The sequence below is a fragment of the Ziziphus jujuba genome, chromosome 10, assembly GCF_031755915.1.
Source record: "Ziziphus jujuba cultivar Dongzao chromosome 10, ASM3175591v1".
In the NCBI taxonomy this organism is placed as follows: Eukaryota; Viridiplantae; Streptophyta; class Magnoliopsida; order Rosales; family Rhamnaceae; genus Ziziphus; species Ziziphus jujuba.
The window spans coordinates 15,403,092-15,409,542 of record NC_083388.1 but is presented as its reverse complement, the minus strand read 5'-3'; the positions used below and the strand labels follow the sequence as shown (position 1 = coordinate 15,409,542).

At 23.2% G+C, this 6,451-nt stretch overlaps 1 long non-coding RNA gene across 1 annotated transcript; it reads right to left on the bottom strand.

The window, feature by feature from the left end:
- On the bottom strand, window positions 1-1,029 carry LOC132799783 (uncharacterized). The gene is made up of 2 exons (XR_009634665.1): window positions 549-1,029; window positions 1-180 (listed from the first exon to the last, which is right to left on the bottom strand). It is a non-coding gene; the product is annotated as an uncharacterized LOC132799783 (long non-coding RNA).
- Window positions 1,030-6,451: the final 5,422 nt, after the last annotated feature.

Below are 6,451 nucleotides of genomic sequence, written 5' to 3'. Positions count from 1 at the left end.
TAACAAAATAATATTTCAAATAAATTAAATATTAACTTATGTCATATATTTACAATTTGGTTAACTATTTTATATAGTTATATACAAACAAAAGTAATAAAACTATTATACTCATTGAGATGAAATGTTTGAAATTATAGCTGACGCGACGTTATCTTGTAATCAAGTTACACCCCCATACTGTACATGAAAAAATTATGTTAAAAAATTATTAAAATATATACAAAATAAATAAATATTAATTATTATAAATTATTAATTATATTAACATGTTAAAATTGTCATTGTTCGTAAATTTTGTCGATGTACATTTCTCCTAATGATATCCCTCATTACCATCATTATATAATAATCACATTTGGTATCTCCAGGCTGCTTAGGAGTTAAAATTTGCAAATATTAATTTAAATATAATATTAGATACGAAGTACATGTGTAAGATAACAAGTATGTAAATTAACAACTAATAATGCTTATTTTAATATGAAATTCAACTCATATAATAATTAAATTTCATATTATAAATAAAAAAGTAAAAGTAAGCATACCTTGGACTTAAGGCCAAGCCGATCACCTAATGGAGCAAACTTTGGTTGCCGTGCTAACTCAATCCACTGCACAATGAGCAATCAAAATCAAAATAAAAACCCCAACTTGATGCAAAATCAAGAACAAAATTCAAATCCCAAGCAAAATCTCGACAAAAACCTAAATCCCAAACAAAACCGCAAACAAAATATCAATCCAAGCAAGATTAAAAAAAATCCACTAATTAAATTTGAAGTGGCCCAAGTTTTTTCTTCCTGCAACCCGTACAACACAACAATCCAGCAACAAACACGCCAAGAAATTTAGCAATAACAGCAACCCAGCAAGAAAAAAAAAATAAAAAATGGCCAAAAAAGGAAACCCATCAATGAACCTAACACTACTACCGTTCAAAATGGAAGAAAAAAGAGTGAATATATGCTCGCCAACGACGACAAAGGAAAAAGAAAGAAGAAACCCACAAAACTCAGTTAACCCAACTTTTCAACTCTTCTTAAAGTATGACAAAACTTAGATCTTTTAGAGTTTGTACTTAGTGGAAGATGGGGATCGAAAAACACGCCCAATATTTTTTTTTTAAATATTAATGATAATTTAAAAATATCAAATGGTGAGGTTGAAAAAATTTGAGGCAAATATAAATGATTTTGAAATTTGAAAAAAAAAAAGTTAATTTGCTTAATATTTTATTCATTTCATGTATATTGCTACCTATTTATAAAAATTTAGTATATTTGATTCATATTCTAAATTGTACACTTAATGGATAAAAAAATTAAAAGAAAAAATTTATAAAAATAGATGACACTTTTACCATGAAAAGCCCAAACATTTTCAAAATAATTGAAATTAGGATAATAGGCTTTTTATGTTAAAAACGTAGTTTAATCCTTTTAAATTATTAAAAAAATTAATTTTGTCAAACTTTCAATAATATAAAAAAATTAATTTCAAATTAAATCACAAATAAATTAAATAAATAGATTAATTATTTTGTTTCATATTGCTAATTAATATATTTAATATTTATATACATATGAATAAAATATAAAATTAATTAAAATTTCAAAATTTAAGACAATAGACGACCGTTTGGATGTTAAAAGAGTCGCCTAATGCTTTTAAATTATACAATAATTAATTTTATCAAATTTTTATTAAATTGAAAATAATTAATTTAAAATTGAAACACAAATAGATTAAATAAATAGATTAATTATTTCGTTTCATATTGCTAATTCATATATTAAATTAATATTTTAGTCTATTTGATTCATATTTTTATTAACTATCTTTTAAATTTTTCAAAATAATTAAATTTATCAGATTTTTATTTACTACTTATTAACTATATATTAAATTATTAATTTTAAAATAATAAAATTATTATATGAGTTGATATTTAATTTATTTGAAATATTAGTTTGTTATGAAAATATTTATTTGAATTTTATTGCCTATTAATTATTTTGCCTAAATCTAGCTATTAAACAATCCTAATTTGACAAAACTAAAAGCAATTTTCAAATTAAGAAAAAAAAAAAAAATAAAGATGACCCTTTTATCAAAAAAGCATCGCTAAATATGCAAATAAGCGATGCTTTTTAAATACTAGAATAGGTTATGCTTTTCCAAAACATAACTAAATATTAGAACATGCGCACTTCTAAAAGTGTCGCTAAATGTTCAAACATGCAATATTTTTTTGACAAAGTGTTGGTAAATATGATAAGAGGCAAAAGGCAACGCTTTTTTGAAAAAGTGTCGTCTAAGACTTTTTAACATTAAAATTTTTTTAAAACAATTTTTCAAGTCTTTGGTGATGCAATTATTAAAAAGAAATTTGTTAGAAATTTAAAAAATTATTTTTACAAGGATAAATAATTGATATATCATTAATCTATAGAATATGTCATTGAAGAGTAATTTTTAGCTTAGTTATCACAAGTCAGGTTATCCACATATATCTCAAACTTTAATTTTTGCTCATATGTAGCATGCTAATTCATTAACCACTTATTTTCCAATTTATCTCTCTCTCTCTCTCTCTCTCTCTATATATATATATATATATTTATATACATATGAATAAAATATAACATTAAACAAAATTTTTAAAAATAAGATACATAGGCGACGCTTTTGATGATAAAAGCGTTGCCTAATCCCTTGAAATTAAAAAAAAAAATATTTTCAAGTTCTGTTAATTTAACAAATAATTAAGTTACAAATGTAAAAAAATTGCAATAATTAAATTAAAATTACAAACATAACAATAATTAAAATTGCAAAAAAAAAAAAAAATATAGGCGATGCTTTTTACATAAAAAGCCTCACCTATTATTGTTCAAACAAAAAAAAAACAAAATTTGTCAACTTTTGCTTCATGTTGCTAATTAGTATATTAAACTGTATTATTGGATATCTTCACATACTATATTTAATCTTTTAAACGCAGTTATTGAATCAACATAAAATTTTTTGATCTGCAAAATAGATAACAAATTGATAGCAACAATACTACCTAATGAACAAATTGCTCTCCTTAAGTTTTCACAAGCTATGTATCCACAAATATCTCAAGCCCTAATTTTTATATTGTATGTATCACGTTAATTCATTAATCACTTATTTTCCTATTTATATGTTTATATATATATATATTTATATATAAATGAATAAAACATAACATTAAGCAAAATTTTTAAAATAAGGTGCATAGGCGATGCTTTTGATGGTAAAAGCATTGCCTAATCCCTTGAAATTAAAAAAAAAAAAATTCAAGTTCTATTATAACACTAATTATAATTGAAAAAAAAAAACATATAGGCGATGCTTTTGTCTTAAAAGCATTGCCTATATTTTTTGAAATTTAAAATAATTATATTATCTTACTTTAATAAATTAAAAATAATTAGTTTAAAATTTAAAAACAAATAAGTTAAATTGAATGAGTAAATTAATTATTTTGCTTTGTGTTGCTAATTAATATGTTTAATATATAGATACATGTAAATAAAACATAAAATGTATGGATATGAAAATTACATACAAAAGCCGACGCTTAGATTTACAAAAGTATCGCTTTACACTTTTTATTCATTAAGAAAATAAAAAAAAATATTATATATTTCTTTAATATAATTATTCTTCTTCACTTTTGCTAACATTTAATAAAATAAGTATAAATTATGAAATAACTATTTCCATGAAGTTCTGTTCAAAATTTTATTAAAATTTATATGATTTTGTCTGAGAAAATATGTTTTAGGGTTTAGAACATCCTTGCAGTGATTGGATATACGAAGAATCATGAATAATTTGGGTTTATTGCACTTCAATACATTTTAGTTTGGGAGGCACTTTGCTTGCAACAATAATTCTTGTAAACATGGAATAACCATAAGCAATTGGATTTATGACACTTTTTTTTTTTCCTGAATAATTGGTTTTATTGCACTTGGTACTTTAGTTTGAATACTACTTCAATTTCAACAGCATTTCTTGCAAACATCCTGTTGGGTTTATTGCAATTAACTCAAACTAGCTATTACTATATATTAGATGTGGTCAAACGTGCTTCCAACCACAGCAATAGAACATTAAAAATCTATTAATGATAAATTTATTTAACTATAAGAAAAGTATCTTTTTTTATTTTTATTTTTGTTTTTTTTAATTTTTGTTTTCATATGAATATGCTAAATCCAAAACCAACCCAATTAAATAGACAAAAATAAAAAATAAAAAAGGGTCAACGGCTATGTACTCTCTAAGACATTAATGATTGAATATTGGGCATTATATTTTAATTTTGATATTGTAACATCATTGCAGTGAAGCTCATTTTATAAGTTTATTTACTAAACCAAATTAATAAATTAATGACACTAATTACACGACATTACAAAAAAAAAAAAAAAGTCTGCAAAAAGAAAGCGGTGAAGCTAAAGATAAAGCACCAGCTAAAATTTTAAAAATATACAACATTTTCATAAAATATGCGTCGCTTAATAAGAACAATGAGCGACGCTTTTTTTTGTTCATTTGTTTAATAAACAAAAATATTAGTCGACAATTTTATAAATAAAGTATCGGTAAAAATAATTTGTATTGTGCAACGCTTTTGTCATGAAAGCGTCGGCTAAGCTTCTATTCAAGGCTATCTTGACCCTCTTTAAGCAAATATAACAATAAATTTTGAAAATTAATTTTATTTTCTTTTTTGTCTACTATTTTTTTTTTCATTTTATGTTGCAAAGTTATCAATTACTTTTTTTTTTAATATATATATATATATATATATTCAAGTTTTAATGATAAAATATTTTTCAGCTTGTAAACATCCATGTAAGAGTGCCAAAAAGAATTATTTAATTCTATACCATCAATTTCATTAAAAAAAAAATTCTATACCATGAACTGCAACAATAACTTGTAAATCACTAGAATCATGAATTCATGCAAAAGAAATAAAAATAAAAATAAAAAAAGAAATGTTATGAGAATGAATAATAAATATAAATTTACAAAATAAATAATAACAAATAAGATTACATTCCTTTGTTGCATTTTGGATCGAAATGTGTAAACTATATAATAAAATTTAATAACTTTTAGATGTGAAATATGAATGAAAGAAAAAAAAAAAAGTGAGAGGAGCTGGAAAAATTCATGGAGGTGTTAGCTTCATTTTTTTTTTTTTTTGGTCATTTTCCTTTATAGTTAAAGCTTGAGACAAATATAGAACATAGAAAATTTATTTTTTTTAAAAGAGAATTTAATAAGTGGCTAATGCTCTTTTTCAAAAATAAAAATATAAAAAAACCAAAAATTTATGTTTATAAAAAGAAATCATTCTATGTTATTTACTAAATGAAAAGCCCTTTATATATATATGAAATCATATACAACAATTTTAAAATGAAATATATATATATTTTCTTTATTGTAAAAGAATATATGAAAATTTTTTAAAACCCTCTTTTTTGTGAGGCCCTAAGCATAAGCCTTAGTGACCTATGCCTTGTGCTGTCCTGGCTTGTATGATGGAGAAATGCTCTTGTGAAAGACGTTAAGGCTTTGTGTTAAGGCTATGAAATGGAGGAAAGGAGGGTATACGTAAGGAAGTTAGGAAGGCAAGAAAGAGCATCGATTTAATCAAATTAGACCAAATTTTCCAACCTTCTTTTTGCTACGAATTTCCCAACTTAATTAAGAATGAAAATTAAATTCAACAAAAAAAAAAAAAAAAAAAAGAAAGAAAGAAAAACAGAATGAAGAGAGATATATATGGTGCCAAAAAGGAGTTTCTGAAACTTTTCGGTGTTGCTGATATGAAGTTGGGCGTCCAAATTGTGATGACTCAATGGTACATTATCATGTAAGAATTTCACATTCGATTCTCACATGTGAAAACTTGTTTTATTTGTTCTAAAACATTTTTTTTTTCAAATCTTCTAAGCTTATTTTTTTATCAACATTTTTGTAACCTATTTATTGTGTGAGTGATAAAAATACATATATAGAGCGTTTCTCAAACAAAGATTTTGAAAAATATATTTAACAATAATCTAGTCTTTTCAATTTATCTAATTTAAAAGTTTCTATTAGTCTTTTTAAAACCTTTAAATATTTATCATTTACCCAAATTAATTATTAATGCTAAAATTAATCTTGAAAATCAAATTTTCTCTCTACTAATTAAGTTCGAAGTCTCTTTCTTTCTCTTATTTAATTTTTAATCTCTAATTTTGACACATTTTTTTTTCTACTCACCAATATATATATATATATATATGGTTTTAATTATTTTTAGCACCAAAAATTATATGTTTTTCCCTTTTTAGAAAAAAGAGTTTAATATATATATATATATATATAAGAACTATATCAGATTGTC